Source organism: Equus caballus, chromosome 25, assembly GCF_041296265.1.
Source record: "Equus caballus isolate H_3958 breed thoroughbred chromosome 25, TB-T2T, whole genome shotgun sequence".
NCBI lineage: Eukaryota > Metazoa > Chordata > Mammalia > Perissodactyla > Equidae > Equus > Equus caballus.
In genome coordinates, this window is record NC_091708.1 from 10,921,574 (window position 1) to 10,935,867 (window position 14,294).

General features: G+C 49.8%; 1 protein-coding gene across 8 annotated transcripts in view; it reads left to right on the forward strand.

Moving 5' to 3' along the window:
- FRMPD1 (FERM and PDZ domain containing 1) overlaps positions 1 to 14,294 on the forward strand; it is a 144,997-nt gene that overhangs the window by 40,450 nt on the left and 90,253 nt on the right. Inside the window, exon 1 of one of the 8 annotated variants that reach the window (XM_023629690.2) lies at positions 8,070 to 8,287. The exons of 2 other annotated variants lie outside the window; for them this stretch is intronic. The gene's annotated coding sequence lies outside the window, so the exon portion shown is untranslated. Of the gene's footprint in view, positions 1 to 8,069; positions 8,755 to 14,294 lie in introns of those variants that run through there. 5 more of the 8 variants (XM_070250742.1, XM_070250745.1, XM_070250746.1 and 2 more) reach the window with 5 other exon arrangements.

The following is a 14,294-nucleotide window of genomic DNA, read 5'->3' on the forward strand; positions in this document are numbered from 1 at the left end:
TCCGCCTCTGCTGGCACTGCCCTGTTGTGGAGTGGGAGGTGGGTCTTGTCACCTTAGGGCAGGGGTGGAGTCTAAGTCCCCGACTCAGCCTCTACCGACCAGGGGCTCCATACAGGAGGCAAAAAGAAAACCTAGGGACTTCATTGCCGTGTAGTTTCTTGAGTCCTGAGGTCCCTAGCTGGTCTACCTTCTCTCTCTATCATTCATAAGAGTTTCCTTATGTTTGCTTGATACATTATGCCTAGGGGTTTTAGCTGTATTTCGCAGTAGGAATAGGGAGAAATGTATTGCCTCCATCTGTCCAGAAGTGGAATCCAAGGTATTTTTAAACGACTACTGTGTAGCATTCAATAAATTCTTTCTATCTGAAAATTCAATCTCCTTAAAGTCCATAAAGTTTTCTTCTATTACTTCTTTGGTTATTGCTTTGCTTCCTTCTTATTTTTGCTCCATTTGGTACTCATTATTTGCATATCTCCTAGATAGTTCATCTATTTTTAAATATTTTCACTCATAATTTCCATTTCTTTGTATTTTTGTCTTGGTACTGTGGGATTGTTCTCCTTTTTCATCTTTCAGACCATTAAATCAATTTTCAGTGGGGTTCACTCTATTTTTCACTTCCACAATTGAAATGTTTAAATTTAGAAATTGTCTTTTTAACTTCCCCAAACCATTTCTCCTCATTCTTATAATTTCCAATCTCTACTTGAATATGCTTAAAATTCTTATTTAATAAACTTACTTTTTCTTTTTTTAAGCCTATCTCAGTATGAGTCCTCTCTTCTAGTTATTTAGCTTGGTGTTCAAGCTGCTGAGTCGCCTGAAATGATCTCTGACTGTCTTTGGCTCCTCTTATCAGCACCCGGGCAAGTCAGGCTATTGTGGCCTCTTGGGTAGCAACAGTTCAGCCATCGTGAAAGGAAAGAAAGATGCCTCTTCTCCAATGGCCTAGTGGTGAACAAGCCTGGTCCGCTGGGTCCACCAGGCTGAGGCAAAGTAGGAGAGGCCTCTAGGATCTTCAGACACTCCTAGTTTGAAGGAGGAATGGTTGGGCTGCTGTGTGTCATTGTGTAGGTTGTCTACTGTACAAGGGTAGCTGGTTGAGAGGATAAGCAGGAGCTAAAGTCCATTTGCTGAACTGTGTGTGTGGCGCTATGTCCACCTGAAGGAAGGGAGCATTATTTTCTCATTTGCACAAAGGCATCTGAGGGGAATGCCTTTTTCTAATCCACATAAAGCTGCTGTATGGGCTACTGGTGGCCCTGCAAGGGGTCGTTTCTCCCAACTGAGACATTCCCTTCTAAGGAGGCAAACAGCAGAATCAGGAGTCTTCCCTCACAGGGAGCAGGCAGGGGCAGTTCCTCCTTACCTGCTAAGGGGAGGCACTCAGTTGGGGCTAGCTGGACCCCCAGGTAGCCCCAGAATCAAAAGGCTTCACTGTAGTCTCCCTAGAGAAGCAGGTCCTTTCTAGGCTCCTGGCCTTGGTCCTCCCTGCAATTTTAAACAGTGTGGCAGAGACACCATCCCTCACTGGCTCAGTCTCCCGGGCAGGTGTAAGATCTCCTTTAGGCTCTGCCATCGGCCCCAGCGTCCTCCCCTCTCCATTCGCTGTATGTCACACAGTTGGAGTCACTTCAGCAGGAAGCTGGGTGAGAGAGGCAGTCAGCCACAGGATCCCTTCTCTTTAGAGAATCCCCCAGATAGTCATCCTAACATGGTTTAGGAAATTTCTCCTCATTATGATTCTGTTGCAGTCATCTTTTTCCCCCAAGGATAGAGCTCTGTTACCTAGATAAACTTGAGTTTGAATCCCATTTACCAGCTCTGTAACCTCATACAATCATTTGACTTCTCTGAGCTTGTCTCAGTTTCTTCGTGTGTAAATGGGGATCATGTTTATCCTGCATAACTCAAGTTGCTGTTGAGAAAATAAAAGGAGATGACTGCTCTGTCTGGTGTTTACAAACTGTAAAGTGCTGTGGAAAAGTAAAGGAGATGAAGAAAGTGGTGATGGAGAAATGGTAGCATCTGCCCCGGGGCCGTGGGGAGCAGAGCAGCGGTGCAAAGCTGCGGTTTCACAGCAGAGTGGGAGTGGGATTGAGCCTGTGGGAACTGGAGCAGACACAGTGGCAAGACCAGGGTAGAGGCACTCTAGACACTGGCCACAACCTCAAGGGCATGCCTTTCTCTTAGGAGCTGATCTCCCAAAAGCTGAACCAGCAGAGGAAAAGAAATTTTTAAAAGAGATGAAAAGAGTAAAAGATACTAACGCCACTGCTATATTTTCAAAGCTGTCCCTCAGAACACTGAAAGATTTATCTAAGGAATGAGATAAAAACCCATCTGACAGGAGACATAAAGAGCTCAAAGATTGTTTTTTAAATTGTGATAATCATTTCCAACTCTATGCAAATGTCTCATCCTTTTCCTCTGTTTCCAACCAAGTCATTAAGTCCTTTGCATTAGCAACAGATAAGAATACCAGTTTTACCAAGGAGCAGAGAATACGATGGGGAAACGGGAAAAGAAATTTGAGCAGACAAGGCTTATATGAGAACTAAAGAATCAATCTCCACTCCCCACTCCTCCCCCAAAAGTAAAAATAGTTCATCTTTGGGAGAATGACTGTGATCGGTGATGAAGCAAGGTTTGGAGAGCGCTGGGATGCTGAGCTCTCTTCACGAGCTTGCTGACAACCGGCTTTCTCGCCTAAAGCCCCATTAGTATTTTCCAGTGACCTGGACAATTCATTTTCAAGAAGTGAGCAGTGAATGTCTGCTGCTGTGTTCTAGAATCTTGGGAGTAAGAACATGTTGCTTTTATGTCAGTTTCTCTCTGCAGAGAAACAATTTACTTGTCCTCAAGACATGATAGAATCCTCACGATAAGCCCCCAGTTTCTTTTGTGGACAACAGCAGAACTTTTCTTTCTGACTGGATAACACTTTACCTTCCTTAATCTCAAAGGATCATCCAGTTTAGAGCTCAAGAGACCTTGCTTGTCACAGGTATCATTCTTTCCTTTTACAGAAGAGTAAACTATGGCCCAGAGAGGTGCTGTGAGTTTCTCATAGCCACACAGCAAGGAAGGCACAGAACTAGGTTCTAGAACTCTAGAGCACTGCTTTTCTATAAGCAGCTTACCCCAACTGCTGGCATGGATCTCAGATAGGGCTATTCCTAATGGTCTTTCTGCAATACTCCAAAGGTCCAGGAGTCTTGGTTCACCAAAGTCTCAATGAAACTGTCTTCATCATAGTTCAGTAATAGGGAGATCTTGAATATTAAAAATATGTCATCAGTTTATGTGGTACCAAACTGAGTGTGGTAATAACCCTCTCTTAACCCAACCATTCTGTTCCCATCCAGTCTGGATTTATATTTAAATCACTACACTTCAAAAGACATGAGTCCATGGGAGACACTCGACAATGTTGAATGAATGACCACTGGGGGCCCATTCAGGAATCATGTCCTTTTCGATCTGAAAGAGACCTCAAACGTCATTCTGTCTCATTCCTCCTTTCTTCTGCGGCCTGAGGAGTGAGAGGGGACTTGGGCAAATGGCTGAACAGTACTAGAAATCGCCTCGCCCTTTTTTTCTGTTTCCCAGACCAATGTCCTTTTCTTCACCTGCATTGCTTCTCATTAATTTGATATGAAGGCATTAAAATGGCCAATTTACTTATGTGCTGGTATACAAAATAAATGTTTCTAACATCTAATTTAAAAACACTACTCCATACAAAGAGACAGGGTCAGGTGTTTTGTTTTCTTCAAGCCAGATGGAATTTGATCATTCTGAAGAAGAGTAGAGACTTGTCCTACATCACGGCAGACAGTAAAGCTGAAATTTGAAGCAGTAACCTATTCTATTTTGGGAACAATAGATACGAAGTCAGGAAGAGTTAGGCATTCTAAGAAGGAAATTGTATAGAAAAGCTAACTATTAAGTCAGCTCTCAGAAGTATTTGAATGCAAAGGAGATTAATACAGATAGGGGAAGCTATGGGCACTTAGCGGATGACAAATAGCACACTCAGCCAAAGAGAAAGCAAACTTTTAGCTGAAATGGTACTTATGGGAAATAAATTCAAACCTCAGATGTTTTAGCAGGAAGTCTCATTAGGATGCAACACTGCTTCTCATTATGGGTTATTACATAGTGCCACCAAAAAAAGGAGAGGCGTCTGGGAGGGACAAGGCAGGGCCAAATAGCAATACGAGAAATTTCAGTCTTGCTGCATCCTGCTCTGTGTTAACATTGGGTCCTCTCATGCTATTCTCTCACCCAAAATGACTTCAGAGTGACAAAAGCAGAGATTAAAAGTCATCTATATTGAAATGACAGCTGTTAGGGTAAAACTCTTTTGAGAATCTTATGTATATTTCATTCATCGATTTATTCATTCATTCAACAAATATCTATAGGGTTCCAGGAAGACAAAAATAAATAAGATATTGTCTCTCTCAGGGAGGTCTCAAGAAGACAGACATGTAAATAAATCACCGTAGAGCCGTGTGCTTGGTGCTTTATTTAAAGAACAGACCGAGTACAGCGCAGGCACAAAGGAGGGCTGGGCGGACCTCCTGGAAGAGGGGCTGTTCTTGGGCAGGATTTCAAGGAGGAAGAAGAATCCGCCTGGCAGGCTGTGGTAAAGGAGGGGAAATGAGAAAGGCTGGGGGGGGGGCGGGGGGGGAAGGCAACGGCTTATCAAAGTATTTAGCACCATGCGATTTAGAATCCCATGTGAATCCCAGTGCAGCTGCTCTAAAGCTGTGGAATCCTAAGTAAATGGCTTCCCTTCCCGGAGCCTCAGTTTCCTCCTCTGTAAAATGAGCATGCTCCTCATCCCTGCATATATTGACCCTAAGCATGACTAACAGTGCTGGCCAGCAGGCGATGAATGCTGTTTCAGCTCTAGGAAGCCTTTTTAGAACATCCCTAGGTTGCAGCATTCTTATTATGCTCTCTCTGCAGAGCAGGAAATGTAGACCCGAGAGATTATGGAACTTTCCCAGGATTACACAGGTGAACAAGTGGCTGTGTTGGGAACTGAACCCAGGCGGTTTGCCTTGAGACTGTATGTTTTGGCACTATGCTCTGTGCCCTTCATTTCATGAGATATTGTGTGTAAAGCGCTTAACACAGTGCCTGGCACATAGTAATAAGTTAATGAATTAGCACTATTTTTACTATTGTAAAAATTATGTGACCTAGAAACATAAGGTATGCAGTGTGCAGGTATGGGGGAGGTGGAGACGGAGCCACAGCAGTAGCGGGTCAGATGGCTGAGGGCTCTGTGCCACGCTAAGGTGTTAGGACTTACTTCTTGTCAAGGTCAAGGAGGAACAATAGATGTATCTTCAGCAGGAGAGTGCCTTTTAGATTCGTGGTTTAAAAAGATCACTGGCAGCATGTGGCAGATGAATTACAAATAGGCAAGACTGGAGGCATTTATTACAGCCTCCTCAAGAAATGTTGAGCTCCAACTAAGGCAAGGGCAGCGGGATGAAGAGAAAGACAGAGTTGACTGGACTTAGTGACCAGTAGGGTATGAGAGCCAGGAAGAGAGGAGAGTCGAAATGTTGCCTTGGTGTCCGGGAAGGTGGTGCCACTGCCAGTTGAGATATGGAAGCAATGCAAAAAGGGGTAATTTAGGGGAAAGACGCGAGTTTGGTTTTGGCTCTGTTGAGACTGAGGCACCTGAGAGGCATTCAGGAGACATCCAGTGGGCAGTTTATGTCCCTGGGTTTGGGGCGCAGAAGAGGGTCTGGGCTGAAGCCACACAGCCAATAGAATTGCTCAGTCAGGGTGAAGAGGAAGAAGAGACCAAGAGGGGACAAGAGGAATCTTGGCATGTTAACAGCAGGCAGAGAAGGAAGGCTGAGGGGGAAGAGGGGTCGGAATGGGAACCCCGGGCAGAGTGGGGCCCCAGGAGCCAAAGGTGAAACTGTTTACACGTGACTACATAACATACCTGAAGACAAGACACTTCTGGCATGGGCAGCTCGGAAATTGCGCTCGGAGAGAGACAGGACAAAATTCCACAGGCAAATTTGTACTCCCTGGACAAAGGGGTGAGTTTTTGTCTTCTTTTCTCACAAGTGCCCTCTTTGGCCTTTAATCTGCATTTGGGAGAGTGATTTGGTTATTAATCTTTATCTACAACACACAATATTTAAAATTAAACTTTATTTAGAGAGAATTGCAGATTTGCATGCAGTTGTAAGGAATAACGTGGAGAGGTACAACACAATTTCTCAGAAGCTTACTTTAGTCCCACCACGGCTCCAGAACTTCCTGTCTCTGTCCGCTTCTCCTAAGGGTGCTTATCCTGGGGCAGACCTCTGTACACCGCAGACCCCAAAGAGTGAAGGGCTCACTCAGCTCAGGGATCTGGTGCAGAGGGGCTGGGGCATTGAGAGAAAAGGGAGTTTGGGAGTAGGTTCCGAGGAGGCCTTCCAGAGACGCAGCCCCTCAGGCGAGCCCGTCCGGACAGAGGCCTGGGTTAGGGACTGGAGGACAGAGGAGGTGGGTGCAGGGTGCCTTCTTCATCTAGGCCGGGAGGGCTCCGAAGAGCTGCAATGCTGCTGTGTTTGTTTGTTTGTTTTTAGGAAGACTGGCCCTGAGCTAACATCCGTGCCCATCTTCCTCCACTTTATATGTGGGACGCTTGCCACAGCATGGCTTGACAAGCTCAGCCTAGGTCCGCACTCGGGATCCGAACAGGTGAACCCCAGGCCTCGGAAGTGGAACGTGCGAACTTAACCACTGTGCCACTGGGCCAGCCCGCCGGCCTTTTTTATTTATTTAATTTTTTTATGAAGGACACGTGTTAACACATATTTGTGCACCGTTCCATCACCAGAATGGTCTAACGTGCCAATCTGATGGTGTCTCTTCCCTGCTTAAAACTCCTCCCACGACCCCCCATTGCCCTGAGAACAGAGGCAGTTCCCCGGCCAGGAACTGGCCCCTGCTGCCTGTGCTTCAGCTCGAGGCTCCTGCCCCTCCCTCGCGACATCTCTCATCTCGGGGTCTTTGCTTCTGCACTTTGGGCCTGGAGGGCTCTCTCCACACTCCTCCCTTTCCTTGGCCAGCCCCATTGCTTGTCACGTTTCTATTAAAGGGCACCCTGTCTAGGAGGCCTTCTTCCCTCATTCAGCCAATCCGGGCACCCGCCATGCCCCGTGCCCTCCCTGGCACCCTGGGATCACACTGTTGTTACAGACACTGCGCTGTATTGACAGTCTGTGACAGTCTGTATGCACTGTATTAACAGTCCACAGACAGTACACTCCATGAAGGCGGGGGCTGTGCTCGATTCAAAGCTACATCCCCAGTGTCTAACACAGGACACCGACCTAGCAGGTGTCGAGGAGGTATTTCAGGGGGAAAAGAGTTCTTTGACAGAGCATGCATTTGCCATGATGGACAGAGAGGTGGTAGGACCGGAGCCAGAGGAGCGGGTGAGACGGCCCAGGCTGTCAGAAGAAGCCTGAGCGCAGAATCCCAGGGCACCCCAGCATTTTAGGGCTCTGGGGTTTGAGGAACCCTCAGGGAGACCAAGAAGGAGGGGTCGGAGAGGCCGGAGGAAAGCGGAGAGAGCCCAGCGTCCCAGCCCCCAAGGAGTGTGCAGAGACTGGGGAGGTGATCCGTAGTGCCAGATGTGGGCCCACATCTTCCATCTCCCCTCCGCCGAGCGCCTGCGTCCCCCAGGGCTCCGCGTAGCCGCAGCTCTGCGAAGGGCCTTGGAGTAAGAGAGCGGGGGAGGGCAGGCGTGAGAAGGGGGTCGTTTCTTGGCACTCTTCTGGGTTCCAGTTGTGGCCCCGCCGCCGCGCTCTGGGCGACCGTGGGGAGCCCCTTCCTCTCCGGCCTCAGTCTCCCCGTGGGTACTCGGCTGGTGCTGCGCGCCCAGGCGGGGAGCTGGGGACGGCCTGCGGAGGCAGGGCCGGGTGGGAGCGGACCGCCCACTGCGGCGCCGGGACCTCGGGGCCCGCGGAGGCGGCGCGCGGGGCTCCTCCCCCGGCGGGGGTCGCGGCGCCGGCAGCTGGCGGCCCCGCAGCTGCAGCCTCAGCACCTGCCGCGGCCAGACGGCGCGGGCGCGGCCGGCCCTGCGCGCCCCTCGGCTGCAGCGCGGCGCGGGAGGCGGAGCCCAGCCGAGCCCGAGCCGCGCCGCTGCCCTAGCCTCGCCCGCGTCCGTGCCCGCCGCTGGGCGGGGCCGCCCTGGCCGAGAGCTTGAGCCCGGGCCGCGTCCGCGCGGGCGGCGCCTCCTCTGCAGGTAAGCGCGAGGTCCGGGCGCCGCAAAGTTTTGGGGGGACTGCCGGTCCCTGCGCCCCGGGCCTGCGCCTCCGGGAGCTGCAGACTGCCTGCCCTCGGCTTCCTCCGCGCCGCCCTTCGCCGTGCGCTTCGCCGGCACCACCGGCCGCAGGGGACCCGCGCCCGCCTCCAGCCCTCGTGTCCCCACTCCCGGCGCGGGGCTCGTCCGCGGGCTCGCTCAGGGCCTGCAATGGTTAAATCTTGACACAGTATCAATGTGCTGCTTAAGTTTTCGAGATCTGCATGGTGTAGTGCAGAAAGCGGCAAAAACCGCGAGGCGGGAGACCTGGGTTCAGGTGCTGCCCCGGCCAGCGCCAACTTTCTGAGTGGCCTCCCACCAGCTTGCCCTGCCGGGGCTCGGCCACACCTGGGCCAGGACGGGTTCTCCAGGGACGATCACCTGAAGCACCATGCCAGTGTGGCCATTTCGTGAGTCGAGGGGCGCCTCTGAGTATCTCAGCTCCAGGGCTCCTTGGGGGACGCACAGAAGTCAATCTCGGGGGTCACGTCGCTAACCTGCCGCAGCTTTGGCTGAGCTTTAGGAGGGGTGTTGAGTCGGCCTCTGGGCACAGAGGATGCTCGCAGGGCTGGGAGTCGGGGCCCCGGCTCCTGGTGGCTCCTCTGCCATCCGCGCGGACTGTGTGACCTTGGGCGGCCTAGGGTAGGGGCGTGTGCACTAGATGGCGGTTGAGGTCTTTCGGCTGTAAACTCCGGGAAGCGGCATCTCCGGGTTCCTGTATTTAGGGTCACTTTGGGTAGAGGCAATATTTCACCGAGAATCCACCCAGCACTTGCAAATGTGCATCTAGGAGATAAAGGAGCTATTTGCAGTTGGCTTTGGGAGTCCCGAAATAGATATGGCAAAGATTGGTGAACGCTAGCCTTCCCTCCGTCAGTGCTCTGGACCATCATAAAATATTCAACAGCATAATGATTTGTTTTCAAAGTGGCTTATAGATCAGGAAGCGTTTCTGTTTGATTTGGTTATTTTTGTAAAAACCTCAAAATAGTTGTTTGGGAAAAAATAATGCACTGTTCTAGGGGTCCTGACATAGAGGCCGGCATCTGCTTGTTTCTAGTCTTAAGTGATGATTGGGATGTATTCTAATTAAGACGATTTAAAATCACTCCAGATCAGGCGTCCTTTGGTGGGCGGTCAGTATAGGTGTGGCTGGAGAGGCCTACAGCTGGGCACATGGGTGTTTTCCAGGACGGTGAATTCTGGTGCAGCCACAGCAGAATAGGACAAGGTAGTTAACTGACAGCCTAGAAGGTGGACTCCGTTCCTTTGCCCAATCTCTCATCCCCCTTGGGCTGCAATTAGCGTCTCCCCAGCGTGTGGGTGAAATCTGTTACAATGAAAGGATTCTTATGGAAGTGATCTTATTATTTTATTTCCTTCCTGGACTTCCTGGTTTTAAGTTTCAAGCTTTATGAAATCGGGGGACTAGTGAGAGTGTGCTTTGTGACTGGCGCAGGACAGGGGCAGAGCTGCGGTGCGTGAGTTGGCCTTTCCCGACCTTACTGTGTCGTTGAAGCTAATTTGTCCAGAGCCCTCTACCTCTCGGGTGCATTTGAATCCACCAGTCTTTCCCTCTTCATTCTTCACTGGTTCTGCAGGCACTTTGTCACCACTCATGCAGGAGGACAGCGACAGGAAAAGGCCCTGCCCGCCTGGAGCTGGGGGTCTAGAGAAGAGCAGAGAGGGTCATACCACAAGCACGCTGGGAGTCGTCCCAGGGCCTCTGGGAAGGCTGAGGAGGAGAATTCCAGCTGGGGAGACGGGGAGGCCTGCACCGTGAAAGCGGGAGGGCAGGAGAGATTTCACAGGTGGTGAGAAGTGGAAGGCCGTTTTTCAGTCAAGGCACTGGTGTGAGCAAAGATACAGAGGCAGGAAAGTCAGGGCCCAAATGGAGACCAGCGAGTCTGCCACAGAGAGGGCAGAACACTTCAGAGTAGACGACAGTGGGAAGAGGTTCAGAGGCTCTGACCCGCGGCTGAATCCACACTGGTTTGGGGGCTATTGGGCCTCTGAGCCCCACTTTTCCCATTTGTAAAAGGGGAGTAATAGTAATTCTAAACTCACAGGGTTAAATGAGGTCATGTGTAAAAGTGCCTCACAGAGCGTGTGTGTGCAACAGGTGTGTGTTAGCAGTTCCTTTTATTGGTGTGCTCACGGGCAAGCTCCATAGACGTTGCTGGACACCGTTGGAGCATGTAAATGGTGCTTTTTGTTTTAGTGTGTGTGTTGACTTAGAACCTCACCACCAGGAGCGAGTTCCTGTGACAGTGTGATTTGTATTCAAGGTGCCCCCTAATTCAAGGGACGGAGGCTTTTTGTTATTTCGAGGATGCTCGTCAGCTGACAGCAACAGCAGCCAACGCCCCTAAACACTGTCAGGTGGTGGGAGGCCACAGAGGACTTAGTGGGAAGACGCAGTCCCCACCGCCCACAAGCTTATCACTGCATGCTCAAGGACCCAGGTGGGGGATTCGACAGCCAGACATAGTTACAAATATTTCAGCATTGTCCGTATACGCTGGGAACTGGGCACCGGCTCCTGTCCACCTTAGTGTAGGTTGCTGGGGATTTGCAGTAGCCAAGGAAGGAGAATGGGACAGGAGGGTGAAGAATGACGTTGCAGCACCTTATGACCGTGTGGAGCACCACGTAGCGTCCATGATACTGTCCTTCACTGGTTCGTTTAACAGTTATTCCACCTACTCTGTGCTGGGGAATTATCCCAGGTGCCCCGGGGATCGGAACGAAAGGAAAGCTGCCTGCCTTACTGGAGTTTATATTCAAGCTGGGGAAACAAGAAACACATAAATACATAAATAAGATAATTACAGGTGGTGCTAAGGGCTGGGAGGAAATGAGCAGGGTAATGTGGGAGAAGGTAATGGGGTGCTCCATTTGGGGGAGGCTGGGGAAGACCCGTCTGAGTCCTGGAGAGCTAAAGCAGAGAAGGAGCGGTAACGACGAGAGCGGGGGCAGCGTAGCTCGGTGTGTCAGAAGGCAGACTCGGCCACGCTGCCTGGATTTGAATAGCAGCCCCTCCGCCAGCTCAGTATATTCCACAGTCAGGTTATTTAATCATCTGGACCTCAGTTTCTCCATCTGTGAACTGGGGATAGTAGCCAACCTAATAGGCTTGTTGTAAGGATTAACGAGCTGATATATGTAAAGTATTTAGAATGATGCCAGGTAGGTAGCAAGCACCAAACAAAGGTAAATTAAGGGCATTGAGGAAGGGGACTGTTCTAGGCATGGGGAACAGCAAATGCAAAGGCCTGGAAGCCTGAGAGGGCTTGGTCTGCTCTAGGACCTGTGCTCCTCTCCTGTCCCCGTTTCTTCTCTGTGCCCCACCCCGTGCCTCCCCTCTGCTCTCTCCCTCTCCCCTTTCTCTCACTGCAAGCCCTGAAGATTAGTGCCCCTGGAGGTGCTTGCTGATGTCCAAGCGGAAGTACAAGTGGGGCTGAGCTCACGGTGCCACCTAAGCGAGCCTTGCCCACTCGCTGTGGGACACCCATGGCCAGCATCCCCCTCCCGCCCCGGGCAGGAAGCTCCACAGCAGGGGAGCAATCATCCATGACCTGGGACCTTTCCTTCTCCCTTGCTCCCTCCTGACTGAAATCTAGTCACCCACCAAGTCCTGTCATTTTTACTTCCAAAATCTCTCTCACACGTGTCCCCATCTTTCCATTCTCTCTCTGAATGTCAGGCTTCTGTTTTCTCTGAAGTGTGGCCCAGAGACCTTCAGTGGGTCCCTTGTGTATGGAGAATGAAGTCTGGAGGCCTCAGCCTGGCAGGGTGTCTCCGTTCCGTCTCTCAGTCCCCCTCCTCGCTCACCCTGTCTTCCACACTTAATCCCTCCCAACCCCCAGGTCTCTCGGCCTTTGCTCCTGCATCTGGGCCCTCTGACTAGCATGGGCCTCCGCCCTGGTGGTCTGGCCCATGCCTGAAGAACCAGCCCAAATCCTGTTTGCCCTAAGAGCTGTCTTCTGGCTCTGGTTGTCCCAGGGTTTTCATCTTTCCCTGATCTCCCACTTCACTGCGTACCTCTCATGGAGAAGCCGTCACCATCAACCTTGAAGGATTTTGTGTGCCCTCACTTAGGTGGCCACAGCCGTGAGAAGTCCCTGGGAGGGCAGGCATGATGTCATTCTTTTTTTTTTTTTTTTTTTAAATATTTTATTTTTTCCTTTTTCTCCCCAGTGCCCCCCGGTACATAGTTGTACATTCTTTGTTGTGGGTCCTTCTAGTTGTGGCACGTGAGACGCCGCCTCAGCGTGGTTTGATGAGCAGTGCCATGTCCGCGCCCAGGATTCGAACCAGCGAAACACTGGGCCACCTGCAGCGGAGCGCGCAAACTTAACCACTTGGCCACGGGGCCAGCCCCGATGTCATTCTTCCCTCTGCCCCACCGCCCTTCTCATGGAGCCTAGCCCTAGTCCAGGCCTGATACGTGTTTCCTGTATTGGATTGACAAAAGCCTGTGATTCTCCTGACATCTGAAATGGTTTGAGTTAAGCCAGAAACAGATGCTGGTGCTCATGGATTGTGGTCCTCAGCTGAACGTGCTCGTGGCATTCTGAGGCCTCGAAATGTCAGTCCTTCATTTGACGATAAATTGATGTAACCTCAAAAATGAGTCTGAACTTTGAATTTAGCTTTCAATATAGCCTATTTTAATATATATACTATGTAAAATTAGATAAACTTCAAGCTAGATACATTTGACAATAATTGTTTGTGTTATAGAAAGATTCTTCACCATACCAAAAGATCTGGTATGGAAAGCTTTCGAATGCTAAACATGCCTATGAACTTAACACCATTCGCTATATAAAATTTTGATTTCTGCACAGCTGTTGTGGCTGTTCTTCTAATGTAGTCTAAGATATGCACCAAACTTAATATGCATTCATGGAAGCAGGGTAACACTGTCTTAAATTTGTTTTGGTAACTACAGATTACATTATGCAGCTCTACAAATATGAGAGTTTAAAAGAAAATTAGCTGTCTGCCTGAAGGACAATGGGAAGCCCAATTTGGTGCTTGGTCAGTTGACGTGAGGGCGGTAACTATTATTTTCACTAAAGTAACACGGTATTTTCAGGGATCCAACTGATATTTGGAGACCTTTTTGCCAGTGGTTAGAAATAGTTCAGGCTTCCAATCGTTTCACAAGCTGGCTGCTAAATGATGTGTGCTTAACACTGGTTCTTTTGGGAAAAAAAGAGAAAAAACGCTAATTACAGGCTAGAAAAGATATGGTGGTAAATCTAAAAGTATGAAAGTACTGTGTGTTCTTTTGACCTCTCTTGGATGATCTGAGATGCTCATCCGTTTCAGTAAAAGGGTAACATGGCAAATTTTCAAAATCCTGAACGGAAAGCGCTTCAGAGGAATTCATCCGGATGCAACAGTGCTTAGTTCTCTGAGATTTTGACTTAAGAGAAGACAGATGTGCAGGCAGATGAGAAACGCTATGCTTCCTGTTCTCTGAGTATCCAGAGTGTAGGGTGTAGGCTAGAGCTTGTGAAACCAGCCATAACAACACCAGCCCGCACGGCCCCAAACTCTCCAAGGCTAACATGTGAGCATCAACGTAGTTAAGCTTCTGAGTTACTGCTTTATTGTTTTCTTCGTTCCAAAGGAAGAATTCAGAAGGATGCAAAAGGAAAAGGAATTATTCAAATAAAGGTGAGAGTGCATTTATTTGTTCTTGTGAAAATAACTCAGTTGGTTGCTGGAGTCTCTGCTCTCTCTGGTAGTGTCCAGAGGACACATCAAGCCCAGGGCTCCCCTGACACTTGGGCATGTGCTGTTGGCTCCTGGGCTGGTGAGAGGTGATGTCCATGTGGAGATAATGCTCTTCAAGTCTTCCTCTCTGGGATGGGGGACATTCTGCATGCAGGAGCAGAAAGAATTGGTTGTTTGTTTTCTGAGCTACTTCCTGGGT